Genomic DNA, 16,187 nt, shown 5'->3' on the forward strand with positions numbered 1-16,187 from the left:
ATAAAACTGACTTTGAGGCCGTTTTGTCCAAAGTGGGGCCGTTTTGACTCGGTTTGACTAGGGGACGTTTTGACCTGGGGCCGTTTTGACAAGCTACCGATTGCGGCCGTGCTTAAACCCGAACACAGATTGAGACCCATATGTTGTCGCAAGTTTCTATGTTATCGGGATTTCTTTAAAGACTTTGGACAAGATAAACTGCAATCGCTCCTCCAGAAAAAAGGCATGCATGCTTTATTAAGAAATATTGAAAAAGGGAAGATAACTAGTTGGAACAGCATTGTAAAGGAAAAGCACGTAGCGGCGCCTTGTTATGATCACGTGGTTTTGTTTACACGGAACTGAGAAAAATCACGTGACTGCCGTCGAATAATAACTTAAATAAGCGTATCCAGACTGTAGATTGTATGTTCGCCATATTAGCGATTTGCGTATAGTCACCACGTTATCGGAGAACCGACGTTGAAGAGCTCGATTTCTGGTTGAAATTTCCTCTGCAGGTATGAGTTTAACAAGAATACTCATGACATGATGTTATGTTCGTTGTAGTGCGAAGTGCGCCATTCGAATGATTCATTCAAAGGCCTTGACCTTACTGGTAAATATTATTGTTTACGGTTTTTAGTTGGTCGAGTTAGCGGCCGACTAAATTTACAGACCATGTTTTGCAAATCAGTATGTGCTTAGAAGCCTTAGCAATGGTAAGAACCGCAACTCATTATGCTAGGAGTGATAACCGCTGCCTGTCTGCACTACAAATGCTTCTGCTCTACTTCTGCAGCGAGTGTATATACCAGCTTGTAAGACGGCATTGGCCAGTCTAGTGTTAATTATTGAAATCTGTACATATTGGCTGCTTTCAGGGAAAATGGGGCTTAATGCATGTCAATAAGATTAGCCTGTGCACACTGATTAGCCTGTGTAATGCGCTCAAGCTAATCAAGGAAGACAACAGCTTACAACTTCAGTGCCTTCAGCGCTTTGATTGTTTGATGGTGTAAAGCTTTTATTGATTTAATGCTTATATACAAGCAAAAAGATATTACTTTGTAGTTGGATGGTCTAGTCCCTTAGCCTAGAGTAAATATGTTTTCCATGAGACTGACTCTGAAGGTATTTAAAGGCAAAAATACGGAGCTTCAACAGGGGAATGAACCCGGGTCTCCCGAGTGGTAGTCAGATACAACGCATCACTAAACAGAGCAAGGTTGTTGGAAGTGACCTTATTTCACTACGCTGCTCCCCACTTTAATATGTTTCTAGTCCACGGATTGACACACGGCAACCAGTACACAAGCGGCTCCCTGAAACCATAACAAAAGCTCAGACCCATTTACTTATTTACAGTTAGGGTTTGCTAACTTTTCTTCAACGTCATTAAAGTGAAAATTACCAAGTTCCAACCGAGGAGTGAAACAGGCTCTCTGGAGTGGTAGTCACACACTCTAACTGCGCTGCTAAAGAGCTAGCCCAACAGCATGGCTGTTGGAAGTGACCTTATTTCACTACATTTGTAACATATCCTTGTTGTGTCACCCTTCATATTGACACATAACCCTAAGTAATATATATTTCTGAAGGAAAAGTGCTCCTGAAGCTGGGTACAAACTACAAACCCAAGACTGCTCATACAATCGCTTGATGCTCTATAAATTCAACTTACTAGGCATCTTGTTCTTGCCAATGCACTCAACACTCCTCCCAATTACCAGTGAGGTCATCTTGTTCTTGCCAATGCACTCAACACTCCTCCCAATTACCAGTGAGGTCATCTTGTTCTTGCCAATGCACTCAACTCTCCTCCCAATTACCTCTGAGGACTATTCTTGTCTCAGGGCTCTACTGCATTTTGCTCCTAACGCCATTTATCATAAAAGAAAGATCAACTTCAACTTTTATTTATTTAGCATTACTGCGTACAGTCATTAAGAGTAACCTGTCATATCCGTTTAAATGTGTGAGATTTCTCTGTAAAAACAGAAGTGTGTGTGTGTGTGTGTGTGTTCTTGTACAATCTAGCCCATTCTGCATTAAGCTTATCGATCACTGTGTAAAGTGTGTTGCATGCAGCTGTTGTTTCAGTGGTTGTTGCTTCTGGAACATAGACTGCTCAATAATTCACCAGGTGTTTTTGTCCTAAATGTGGCTTTGTAACAAGCTTCCTCAAATTCTTACAGCATTGTCAGTCTTTTAACATTTCATTATTTTTAGTGCAAGGATCTAGCTGTCTGGGATTATAAATATAATTATTTTTAATGATTTGCTGAACATTCACATGCACAAAATAAACTCATCTTGGTTTATTTAAATTCAACAGCATATACATTTCTTTCAGGGAACGTGAATTTAACAAAGCAAATTGAAGGGCTAACAAAGGTGTACGGGTAATTATAGTTGCAGATACATGTGAATGAAATTAATATTTGTTTACATTGTGTAAAGTCATACACACATAATCACATACATGTAATCGCAATGAAAGCATTCACAAATATTTTTAAAATACAATAAATAAGTTAATACTTGTCCAGAGATAAAAATGTCTAAAAATGAGCATAGTACAAAGGCAGTTGTAGGGTCAACTTTTTTTTCAATCATGATACTATATTTAATGAAAAGTGTGTGATAAGATAAATTTGTGAAGCCATAGTAAATCAAATTTGCGGAATAGCTTTTTTTCATTGATACACATCTTTTCTGTAGTTAAACATACATTAACAAATGATAGGAAAATGCTGTCTGCAGCAAAGTGACAAAACTTGGTCTGAAAAGAACAGTCAAATAAAAATAAATTTGTGTGACTCATAGAAAAAAGGTAAGAGGTATATCAAAGCCAATGAGCGAAATCACTTATATAAAAGGTTTTATTGGTTAATAAATCAATAATGCATCAGCAACTACATTTCCTACAAGTTAAAAGCATAATTAAATCCTTTCTATATTTAAATTATGATAAATCTAAACAAATCCTTATTTAATAGTCTTTGCTCAATAAAATTGGAATTAAAACGAAAATCAGATGATAGCTGAATAACTGTATCTGCAGTTGTTTTCTTTTGTTTTGTTTTAGCGTGCGAAATCTATCTTACATTGTATAATTAAACTTAATGCTTATTTGATTTTTGCAACAGTTTGTTGACAACATTCAATATATCGGTTTTAACCAGTGAAAGCCGGAAACCTGGAAGCAGTAGAAACTGATTTTGATTCTGGTCAGTCAGAGATTCATTTAAAAAAAAGAGTCACTATTGAGTGACGCAACATATTTTTCAACAAATTCAACAGTATGTTATTTGTTCAGTTACTATTTAGGCAAGTGTACATGTAGGTTGTTTGTAGTTGTGTGTACATATGTGTGTGTGCCCATTATACCTATTTGTATGTTATTTTACTGTAATAATTTGTAATGGTTAGATATTCCACCCCCTCTAAACCAAGATCCTGTAACTTCACCTGTAGTTCATTGTTGTTCAGCTTCAGGCAATACAATGTATAATGTATACAACATGTATATATATATATGTCATGATTTCAGTGATAATGTCCATAGTATGGACAACTATATAGTATGATTATAGTGTGGTTGGCTGCCTTATTAGCCATTTGGCCTCACAAGTTCAGAAATCTATAGGGAGATCCTTTGTGTCAACTGAGATCAGCAAACCAACTTGTTTGTACACAAAGAGTCTAGCAAAATAGGACAGTAGGTCATGTTTTGCTCACACAGCAACTGATGTTATGACTAATCTCTTGAAACAGCTGATAGGCAAGAGATAAAAAGCGATAATGCCCTACCACTCTTGCCAAACAGCCAACCATTGCAGCAGTGTGGCAAGCATTAATAGGTTGTTAACAAAGTTAAATGTACTCATTAATAGCACAGCTTGGTTACTGGTAAGGCTGTATAATAAAAATAGCACAAAATCGATATGTCCTAACCTAAACCAAAACATTTAGTTGTAATATTGATAAAAAAATCAAGCAAGAGAGAGGGAGGGTATTTTGATCACGGCAGATTAATACAAAGAAACAATTCTGTTGAAAAATGTCAAGGGTTGCAATTTAAATCAATGTGGGCAAGGCTCCAAATTTTTAAATTTTTAAAATGGCTTAAAGTGAATGAGCGTCTTCCTTCTACATGAGTGCTGGCTGTGCAGGTTATGCCAAAGAGTTTATTTAGTAATGATTACTTCTGTATTGATTCTTTGTGAAAGTGTATGAACTTATTCCCTTATAATCCTATTAAAGGTAGAAAACAATATTAGTTACCTACTTAAACAGATTATCTGTAACCCAATTAACCTTATGCTTGTAACAGTTTGTTGTAGAAGGACATTTGAACAGTGTCCAAAGTAGCAAGTACTCACATAGGGATGTCAAAAAGACACTGTGAGGACCTGTAAATAAACTCTGACTTTCAACACAAGGTGTGTATAAAGGGAACGTAAGGAAACTTCAGGAAACAGACACTACTTAAAAGAGAAAATGTGCATGTTATCACTGAATTTGTCTTGTAAAATATATCTATGGGAACAGTTTAAGCAGGCTCAATAATTTGAATCCTGTAATCATTTAACACAATAATGAACAACACATTAATATTGACACTTGTTAAAACATTTATTGATCAAAGTGCTTTTGAAATATTTCAGTCGAAAAAACAACAATAGTACCATTGTTACAAATACCATAGTGCCTAATTTTCAGGATAATACACAAACACTAAAGCTCTTTTTCGGCGTTAGCTGTATACGCCAGCTTTTCACCTTAGCCTGACCTTTGTTAGCGTCCAATAGAATTCAAATAACACTTCCCGCGGCCAAGTACAGATGAATACACTTCATTGACTGCATTGGCTGATTTGATAATACCACTAGAACATTGAAAACATGTCCGCGTCTTTGTAACACTGTTTTACTGCGTGTTCAGCATGAAACAGTTTTATCTCTAATAAAAAGGCTTAATAGATAGAACAGTTTTACACTCAATCTCGACATCAATACAGTTTGTGCGTGCACCTTTTATTTTCAGAGGATTTTCAGCGCGAGAACGTTGTGTACTTAAAGGCCATGTTCTCATATTTAGTACTGACTTCCATATTCCTGTCAACATGTTATATGTTAAAGTATAGAGAGCAGTGGAAGCGATGCCTCACTTTAATGCATTGCATTTCAACCTGCGAGGTATAAGGGGTCAGTTCGCGGTTAGTGTGTTTGAATGTCAGAGTTTATATACAGGTCAGACCTTATGTGCTGTTCGGAGTTCGCGGTCAGTAACATAATAGTTATATAATAAAGACGCTATAGCGTGAACTAGGTGAACTGGAATTTTTTTTACCACCAGAAAGATGTGAAATGAAGATATCCAGCGATATTATTTTATGGCATGTCAATAATAGATTCTTAATGTGTTTTCAACAATACCATGATAAATATTATTTTTAATTAATTAACAAGAATTATTCCATCATATTTACTAATGTATTATTGCAGCATATTGACTAATGTATTAAGTATGAGCGCGATGATTCTCGATACTGTTAATAATTTAATCAAATACATGTAGCAATGCCCGATAAACCACTCAAACAGGTTTGTTCGAAGAACGCGCATATACATATTTAAAATATGTACGGAGACTTCGCGTGTGGCCGGTTGACTTTGGTTTTTGTATCTATAGGTTTATGACCAGCAATATGTAATAATGTAAAATAAGCCGCGAAAACACCGCGTAACATCCCGTACTGCGTTTGATGCAGCTAAAAACTGCACAGAAAAAGATATTAGCTATCCTTGATCTCATTCATTTAAATCTTTACCTTCCATAAACTCCAACCACAATCAACGCCGTATATCTTTTTTAAAGATATTTCTTGTTTCTTGTATACAAGTTATTTTCAGGCATCTTATTAACAAAATTAAGAATCTGCAAGGAGTTCTTTGAATCTGGGGCTTTTAGGTGCTCAGAAACTGCACATCTTACAGATCTTACAGTTGACTTCAGCACTAATTGCCACAGTGACCAGGTACATGTATTGAACCCTAGTGTGGAGCCAGGCCAGCATGATCTCTATTGATACAGCCATTCCACTGGTGCAGGAACTGTTACCAACATGCTCACCAGATGTCATATTTTTTTCCCAGAAACTACTGGTGACACACTGTTATTGATCAGGGTTCATTCCAAGGTCTCACGCCATTTACATTAATAAACCAGGTTTGATTTAATATATGTATATTGAATAACTTGCAGTAAAAAACATTTTGTCTACAATATTGATAATGTATCATAAATTCATAATACTGTTATTTAGCATCATGACCCTAATAAGGCAGTTGTCAATAACTACTTTTGTACTAAGTTTAGAATAAATCTATTCAAGATTGATGAAAATACATCTTGGGCTTGTAGAGAAACTCTCAAGTTTGCTTGAGGCACATGCATTAAATTCTCAAAAGGCTAATATATAAATAAGGTCACTGATGTCTTACTGTACTCTTACAAGCTTACATGAAACCCATACACATATACAAGTACATGTATAGTTCAGCCTTTGTTCTGCTGGATTGCTATATAGGTTAATAGGCTATTAAAACAGTGATAAGCTATTGTGATACAAGCTGCCTCGGGAAGTTTCTCATCAATCAATATTTGACATGGTGGGTCATAAAGATCACCTAATTTCTGTCTGTGTGGGTGTTTTTCTTCACAGACCATACTTAATGACTTAGTCTACACTCTACAGTGTTATCGCCTTCACAGATTTCTGGAAAAGGTTCTTGTTATCCCCCCCCCCCCTCCCCCGCCAGAGGCGGAGGGATATTGTTTTGGCGTTGTCCGTCCGTCCATCCATCCGTCCGTCTGTCCGGCACTTTTGTGTCCGGAGCCATATCTTGGAAGTGCTTTGGCGGATTTCATTGAAACTTCGTATGAGTATATATATATGCATAAAAGGATGATGCACACCAAATGGCATTGTACACCATCTGTTAAAAACAGAGTTATGGCCCTTTGTATCTTGAAAAAATGCTTTTTACTATAGGCACTTTTGTGTCCGGAGCCATATCTTGGAAGTGCTTTGGCGGATTTCATTGAAACTTGGTATGAGTATATATATGCATAAGAGGATGATGCACGCCAAATGGCATTGTATACCATCTGTTAAAAACAGAGTTATGGCCCTTTGTATCTTGAAAAAATGCATTTTACAATAGGCACTGTTGTGTCTGGAGCCATATCTTGGAAGTGCTTTGGCGGATTTCATTGAAACTTGGTATGAGTATATATCCCCCGCCAGAGGCGGAGGGATATTGTTTTGGCGTTGTCCGGCTGTCTGTCCGTCACTTTTGTGTCCGTAGCCATATCTTGGAAGTGCTTTGGCGTATTTCATTGAAACTCCGTATGAGTATATATATGCATAAGAGGATGATTTATGTCAAATGTCATTGTACACCATCTGTTAAAACCAGAGTTATGGCCCTTAGTATCTTGAAAAAATGCTTTTTACTATAGGCACTTTTGTGTCCGGAGCCATATCTTGGAAGTGCTTTGGCGGATTTCATTGAAACTTGGTATGAGTATATATCCCCCCCGAGAGGCGGAGTCCTCCGTCCGTCCATCTGTCAGTATGTTCATCCGTCCGATTTGCACCCATCCTCAATCAAAGCATATGTTGCGGGGGATATCAATTCTACGAATTTGTTGTTTACTTTGCCACTGCAGTACATCCTACTGATTTACTATCAACATGTTCTATATCCTGATGTTGTGCTAATGCTAGTTTAACAAGATGATCACTTTATTGGACAATATTTCAGTAAACACTTGTTTTTGAGTTTAAGGCCACTCCAAATTGATATGTTGGTCTACGGATTTTTTTGAAAAAAAGTTGAAGAGGCGAGCGAAAATGTTTAGTTTTTTTTTTTAAATAGGAAAATTTACGAGCGAGCGAAGAGCACCCAATCAAAGCATATGTTGCGGGGGATATCAATTCTACGAATTTGCTTGTTTACTTTGCCACTGCAGTACATCCTACTGATTTACTATCAACATGTTCTATATCCTGATGTTGTGCTAATGCTAGCTTAACAAGATGATCACCATATTGGACAATATTTCAGTAAACACTTGTTTTTGAGTTTAAGGCCACTCCAAATTGATATGTTGGTCTGAGGATTTTTATGCCCCCCTTCGAAGAAGAGGGGGTATATTGCTTTGCACATGTAGGTCGGTCTGTCGGTCGGTCCGTCCACCAGGTGGTTTCCGGATGATAACTCAAGAACACTTGGGCCTAGGATCATGAAACTTCATAGGTACATTGATCATGACTCGCAGATGACCCTTATTGATTTTGTGGTCACTAGGTCAAAGGTCAAGGTCACGGTGACCCGAAATAGTAAAATGGTTTCCGGAAGATAACTTAAGAACGCATACACCTAGGGTCATAAAACTTCAAAGGTAGATTGATCATGACTTGCAGATGACCTCTATTGATTTTCAGGTCACTAGGTCAAAGGTCAAGGTCACGGTGACCCGAAATAGTAAAATGGTTTCCGGATGATAACTCAAGAACGCATACGCCTAGGATCATGAAACTTCAACGTTAGATAGATCATGACTCGCAGATGACCCCTATTGATTTTGAGGTCACTAGGTCAAAGGTCAAGGTCACGGTGACCCGAAATAGTTAAATGATTTTCGATGATAACTCAAGAACACATACGCCTAGGATCATGAAACTTCATAGGTAGATTGATCATGACTCGCAGATGACCCCTATTGATTTTGAGGTCACAAGGTAAAAGGTCAAGGTCACGGTGACCCTAAGTAGTAAAACGGTTTCCGGATGATAACTCACGAACGCATACGCCTAGGATCATGAAACTTCATTGTTAGATAGATCATGACTCGCAGATAACCCCTATTGATTTTGAGGTCACTAGGTCAAATTCAAGGTCACGGTGACCCGAAATAGTAAAATGGTTTTCGGATGATAACTCAAGAATGCATACGCCTAGGATCATGAATCTTCATAGGTACATTGATCATGACTCGCAGATGACCCTATTGATTTTCAGGTCACTAGGTCAAAGGTCAAGGTCACAGTGACAAAAATCGTATTCACAAAATGGCTGCCACTACAACGGACAGCCCATATGGGGGGCATGCATGTTTTACAAACAGCCCTTGTTTTGAAAAAAGTTGAAGAGGCGAGCGAAAATTATTATTATTATTTTTTTTTTGAAAACAGGAAAATTTACGAGCGAGCGAAGAGCCAAGAATAAAAAAAATGTACAAACAAGCAATACTATATCTATGAGTTACATACTTTTCAAATAAAAATGCACTAAAATTAAAATTAGGTTTCAGCACTTAAACTCTAAAATGTAGAACACAAGTCTAAAGCTAGTGTTTTCATATCAGGAATAGCATCACTTGTAAGTTTTAATTAAACATCTTCTTATGCAATTAGTAAAATAATGTATATATTTTTAAATTGAATAACTCTTCCATGAAGATGCTGCGCTGTGATATGAATTTGCAGCTGTTTAAGCTTCCGATATGATTTCATGTCGGAACAATGCTACAGCAAATTGACGTTAAACGATATGAGGTCGATATATATCGACCTCATATTTATATGAGTAAGTTGCATATGACCTTTGACCACGAAATATAACCATATCATTGAAGTGAGGGACAACTGCCTACCTACTGCTGCTAATATTTTCAATAGTGAAAGCTGTGAAAAGGTATACCATGTTGCAAGCTGTGAAAAGGTATACCATGTTGCAATAGCACTTGAAGAGGGACAATCATCAAAATGATAATGACAGACAGTCGGACAAAGGCCATGCATATAATCCATTGTTGATACCTTATTTTAAAAGGGGCATATCGATGGCTAGTACGGTACTGTATTTTTTTTTTAAATAAATGTATATATTACAAACTTTTTTGATGTTTCTAAAATACATGGACCTAGCTGTAAAACATGTTCCGTCAACCATGTATTTTAATACTTCTAAAACGTCCCTGTGACTCTTTTAGAACCTGCCTTTAATGACTTTATGTTTATTTTAAATGTCCCCCACTATAGTAGTTGGGGACATATTGTTTTTGCCCTGTCTGTTGGTTGGTCTGTTGGTTGGTTGGTCTGTTGGTTGGTTGGTTTGCGCAAACTTTAACATTTTGCAATAACTTTTGCTATTTTGAAGATAGCAACTTCATATTTGGCATGCATGTGTATCTCATGAAGCTGCACATTTTGAGTGGTGAAAGGTCAAGGTCATCCTTCAAGGTCAGAGGTCAAATATATGTGGCCAAAATCGCTCATTTTATGAATACTTTTGCAATATTGAAGATAGCAACTTGATATTTGGCAGGCATGTGTATCTCATGGAGCTGCACATTTTGAGTGGTGAAAGGTCAAGGTCATCCTTCAAGGTCAAATATATAGGTCAAAATTGCGCATGTAATGTCACTTCTGCAAAATTGAAGCTAGCAATTTTATATTTGAAATGCGTGTGTATCTCAAGAACCTGCACATTTTGAGTGGTGAAGGGTCAAGGTCATCCTACAAGGTCAAACATCATATAGGGGGACATTGTGTTTCACAAACACATCTTGTTGTTAACATAAAATTGTGTTATAGGAAAAATTTGCCTACATATAGGGAAATACCGTCCATATGCCCATTTAATGAAGAAAATGCATAAAAAAACGTACGTCATGTTTCCCGATGTTGTTTCACATTGAACATGCTTCAACGGTATCTGAAGATAGTTGCATGTTCGAACGTGAACAAACACATTCAAAAAAGTCACAGAACGAAGCAGATGTGTTTATATTTATAAGGGTTGGCTGCAGCAACTTTTCATCGCAATTTGTTAAAACAATCACGCAGGAAGCCATTTTTCTGGTCGTCTCGATTGAATTTTCGAGCAACTACAGTTATTGATCAAAAAGGTTACGAAATAATAAATTTGGCATTCATATTCAGCGACAATATATTTTTTTTTCCATTTTGAAAAAATACGTGCGGCGATTCCGATGACCAACAAATCAATTTGGAGTGGCCTAATTTTCAAAAGGCCATTAAATGTGTGTTTTAATTTTGCAATATATCAGTAATCCGAATAGGTATTAAGTTTCGCAGCAGATTAAGATTTGTAAGCAATCATATTTAATGACATTTGAAAAAATGCCAGAATCTGTTTAAAGTTTCCTATAAGACATGAATTATAACAAGATTTTGATTAAAATATCATACTTCCACAACTTGTTTCATATATGCCGTCATTCCAAAAAATATGTTCCGAACATTTTTTGCATGCTCTATGTGTTTTTGAACAAAGTGAATCTTGTCATATTTGATTTTGAGATGACATCTTTTTCGTATTATAGTTTCATCCGTGGCGGGCAGGCGTCCGCGGGCTGGAGCGTCCACAGCAGTGTCAGCTCTCTAATTAAAATAGTTTTCATCCGATCTTCACAAAACTTGGTCAGAAGTTGTATCTAGACAATATCTAGGTCGAGTTAAAATATGGGTCTTCCCAGGTCAAAAACTAGGTCAGGGGGTCACTTATTGCATTTCAAGGATTTAGCATCTGCTTTCTTAGTGAAGTAGTTTTCATCCGATCTTCACAAAATTTGATCAGAAATTGTGTCTAAATGATATCTAGGTCAAGTTCAAATATGGGTCATGCTGGGTCAAACACTAGGTCACGAGGTCACTAAGAGCATGTCAAGCATTAAGCATGATGTCCGCTCTCAAATTGAAGTAGTTTTTATCCGATCTTCACCAAATTTGGTCATTAGTTGTGTCTAGATGATATCTTAGTCAAGTTAAAATATGGGTCATGGCGGGTCAAAAACTAGGTCATGGGGCCACTTAGTGCATTTCAAGGATTTAGCATGCTGTCACTCAAATGGTTAAGTTGTGTGTTGCTTAATTTTCAAAAATATATTATTTTGCCACTTAAATGGTTTAGTTATCCAGTTGTCATAAACCTTCATATGGGTGTATCTTGTGACAGTTTGGCACTCTTGTTAATGTTTTTATTAATTGGGTATGTTACTTTAAATAATTTTGACAGATAAATAATTGTCTTGTTTCTTGAAGAAGATTGTCCAGTTTGTTTAGGGCTGTAATAGCGTTAAAAGTTGTTACAGCAAACATTTACCTTTGCGATTTTTGGCGGCAAGAGAGGGGTTCTAAATACAGTATTTTTATATTAATTTGCAAATTATTTTGCCCATAATTTGAAAGTTTGATTAAGGATAAAACACTTCAGAAGTTGTTCTCCAAAATACAGCGTGCATGTCATATTTTGCGTAACTATGTAAAGAATTTTGTAGATATAACAACAACACAACACAACAATTGTTCCTTTCTGCTTAAATGAAAATAAAGCGATCATAACAGTATACTGAATAGTTTAAAGCGAACAAAAAAATTAAATAAATAATAACTTCCACCTGAGCTTCTGAATAAAAAAGTTGTTCAGTCTCGTAACTAGTGTTGATATACATGTAATGAGAAGGTTAATTAAAACAAGAGCATAAATAAACGTCTTGCTAATCAAAAATAACATTTGTATCTGGGTTTTACTTTCTCGCAAAAATATCAAGCTCACTTGTTACATATTTCTGATTTTCCGTTTGATATAACTTGCAATATGTCATCACTTCTTGTTTCATTTATTTGTATTTATTCTAAAAAAAAACTTGTATAGTTGATAGCCTGTTAGATTTTTATTCAGTCAACTGTTCCTTAAACATTTACTTCAGCAGAAACTTCCCTGTATCTTGCCAATTGACTTCCAATGCCATCGGGGCTGTAGTGATGCTGACCATTCCACAGCAATTTATTTGTCTTGTATACACAGTAGTGAAAACGTTTTGCTGTTCCCACCCACATCTAAACCTGTTACCACTTAGATACGTATTTTAAAGCATTTATAGTCACTAAGAAAGTTACATTTAATTAAAGACCTTTCTAACTAGATTCAAGTTTTTAAGGCTTCATTTCCAAACCTTAGATACTGATGAGCAGCAAACAGCATAAAACCTGAACAGACTGATAGTTACTCATAGGCTGTTCAGGTTTTATGCTGTTTGCACATAGCCATTTTCACTAGGTTTCTGAGCGGGAAAGGGTTAAGTGAGCAATTAATAATGTGATTCTACTGTGTATCTGGCAATTTTAATTAATTTGTTTAATGTTTACAACATAATAAGTATTTCACATCATTCTTGGCAATCTTCCAAACAGAAATGTTATTTGTTTAAGTACCGGTACATGATTTTTGAAATGGACAGATAGTTGTGAAAAAAAAACTCTCTTCAGTCACTTAAATGTTAGAAGTGAATTTAATTGCAGATGCATGTTTGTACATGTGTTTTTTGGCAGCAGCTGTAGTACAATTCATATCTTTGCCCTAGTTATGATGCTGCACACATGGTTGGTCTGTAGTACAATTCATATCTTCGCCCTAGTTATGATGCTGCACACATGGTTGGTCTTTGTCTCCTTAGTGATTAGTCATATCCCAGTTAAACAAAGGGCTTTGTTTGAAACTTGGTACTTTAAAATATGAATCAGGGTATAAAATGTTGTTGAAAGCTTCATTTTGTAGATGCAAGTTAATATTGAGAGTGAATAGATAGGATTTAATGAAGTTACTAAAGTTTTTATTGCAGGAAAATACTCGATAATTTGACCAGTAGGGTAAGAGATCATGTACATGTACATTCAATGCATTCAATTACATAATATTTAAAAACATAAATTTATATTTTAAATTTTTATGATTTCTTTTTAAATGGAAAATTTTCTTTTTAAAATTGTAGATAAAGATTTTGTTTATGCTTCACAACAAAATAATATTATGTAAAAACAAATGCTTATGCTTTAATACAAACCAAATATTAACACGCATATTAATGAAAAATGAAAACATATTGCTAAAATAATGATACATGATAAAGTAAAATGTATTTTTAAGAAGTTCTTTCAAACATCAGATACCGGTAATTGCACATTGAAATGAAATCGTCTAAGAACAACATTTGTTCATTATATGGCCATGTTAAATGCATGACAACAGAATCAATTCAAATAAATAACAATTTGTCAACCCCACAAGTTGATGAACATTACGAAGAAATAATGTAACATTAGCATATGTTATAAACATATTCTGGTTGATAAGTTCATTACCTACATGATATGACATAATTAACATCATAATTATCTTGGCATGGCTTATCATGCTGTACTAACATTAGACCATCTCCTCAACTCAGTTCTCAACTTGTAAAAATACCAGTACTGTACTTCACCATTGGGAAAAAAGTCATTTGGATTAACAGCTCTTTAACTTTTTTTTAAGTCATAATCTTTAACAAAGGCTATTACACTATAGTTAAGGTCCCATTGTAGCTGAGGTGATCACATGTTTCAGGCAGGATAAGTATGACCCGTGCATGGATATTAAACTTGTTGATCTAGGTTGATACAAGTTCAACAGTGTGTACACAGTCATAATATCGGTTGGTCACGTACCATTGATCCTAAACGTAAACATAGCTATTTGCGCATGTTGTTTGGGTTTTCAGTGTAAGATACAGTACATACAGTACAGGTTTATGTTTATTCCAGTGCACGAGCAAGTTTTGTCAGTAAGTACTTATTTTTATTTTTTACATTTTTATTTTTTTATAAATTTTGTTGTTGTTGAAGAATCAATGTAAATTATAAGTAACAACATGCACTATTCATTACAATTTACATTACATTAATAGCATAGTATTTAACTAAAATCTGAAATCTTTGTTTGCTGTACCCAACACTGAAAAAAATTAATGCAACCCTTAAAATTGATTTTGGATATCTTGTGGCTGAGATATGAGCTTGAAAAATTATACTGGGGAGGGGGGGGGGGGGGGGGGGCTAGTAGGTCCTGAAAAGGTAGGGAAGACCTCTTTTGCGAAAAATTGGGGAATGGTAAACTTATGCATTTAAAGTCACTTAATTGTTCTGTTTTCAATTAAGTGTTTAAATTCAATAACATATTCAGTATACATTCCATGTGGTATGCTGTTTTTATAAAAAATTCTAGATGTTATGTATTATTTAGTATTACTGTACATTACATTATACAATCATTAATAACAATTATGTAATGTTGCGTGTGTATTTATGAGAATGTTGACAATGAAAAAGGGTCCAATAGTGTGGGACATACATGTAACAATGAAATGGGGGGGGGGCACATATTTTTAAAAAGTGGGTCATTAAAATTAAGTCTGAACATTTGGTGCTTTTACACCTTTTTATTTGCTGGTCAAATCTCGCTCAAGCTTGAACAGTTGAATGACTTTTATATGTAGATGATCATGAGCAGTGCTCCAGCTAGGATTTGAAAAGGGCAGGGGGGCTTTTTTGTCAAAAGGGCACTTAGGACGCGCAGTATTTTGTCAAAAGGGCACTTTCGAGCATGTGGGCGTTTCTGGAATGCTTCCTCTTACATGTTAATTTATGTTATGAATAATTGTTAGAATATATTATTTCCATTATAATAAAACAATTCAAATAAAATGTCTACAATGAGGAATAAATTAATTATAATGTATTTTAATAAGAGATTTATTAATCATCATATGTAAAAAAATTGTTTTGTTTTGTGTTTTTTTAAGGGCAGGGGGGCTGTAGGAAGGTTCGGGAGGGCAGGGCGGAGGTTCGGGAGGGCAGGGCGGGCGCCCTTCAATTTAGTCCTAGCTGGAGCACTGATAAGGAAATATAATGAATTTTGGCAGCAACCAGTTTTGGCAGAATTATGTGCCTTAGTCATTTTTGTCCTCTGAAGAATGATAGCAGATTTCCATCTGCATCCATACATTTGTGACTGGGAGCATCAGTGTCTGTGGTGCATTTCTAATTGATCATCATTTACACCATCATGCATTGTTTTAAGGGAATAATAAGCATGAGTTTAGTGAAAACCCCATCCATTAGCCCTTGTCAGTGGTAATTTAAGTCACTACCAATGGATTGTGGAATCTTCAACTCTGTTGCCTGCCATGGTCTGGCTCCATTAGACAAATCTTGTGGTTTAACCCATTGATGCCTAGCGTCTAGAAAAAAGGCCTTGGAAAATAGCGTAGACCCAGATGAGAAGCCG

General features: G+C 35.9%; 1 protein-coding gene across 5 annotated transcripts in view; it reads left to right on the forward strand.

Annotated features, from left to right (window-relative positions):
• Positions 1 to 251: 251 nt before the first annotated feature.
• LOC127841988 (protein yippee-like 1) overlaps positions 252 to 16,187 on the forward strand; it is a 40,292-nt gene continuing 24,356 nt past the window's right edge. Inside the window, exons 1-2 of one of the 5 annotated variants that reach the window (XM_052371294.1) lie at positions 252 to 500; positions 2,336 to 2,384. The gene's annotated coding sequence lies outside the window, so the exon portion shown is untranslated. Of the gene's footprint in view, positions 501 to 2,335; positions 2,385 to 13,600; positions 13,733 to 14,534; positions 14,690 to 16,187 lie in introns of those variants that run through there. The other 4 variants (XM_052371266.1, XM_052371285.1, XM_052371275.1 and 1 more) reach the window with 4 other exon arrangements.

The sequence above is a fragment of the Dreissena polymorpha genome, chromosome 1, assembly GCF_020536995.1.
Source record: "Dreissena polymorpha isolate Duluth1 chromosome 1, UMN_Dpol_1.0, whole genome shotgun sequence".
Lineage (NCBI taxonomy): Eukaryota > Metazoa > Mollusca > Bivalvia > Myida > Dreissenidae > Dreissena > Dreissena polymorpha.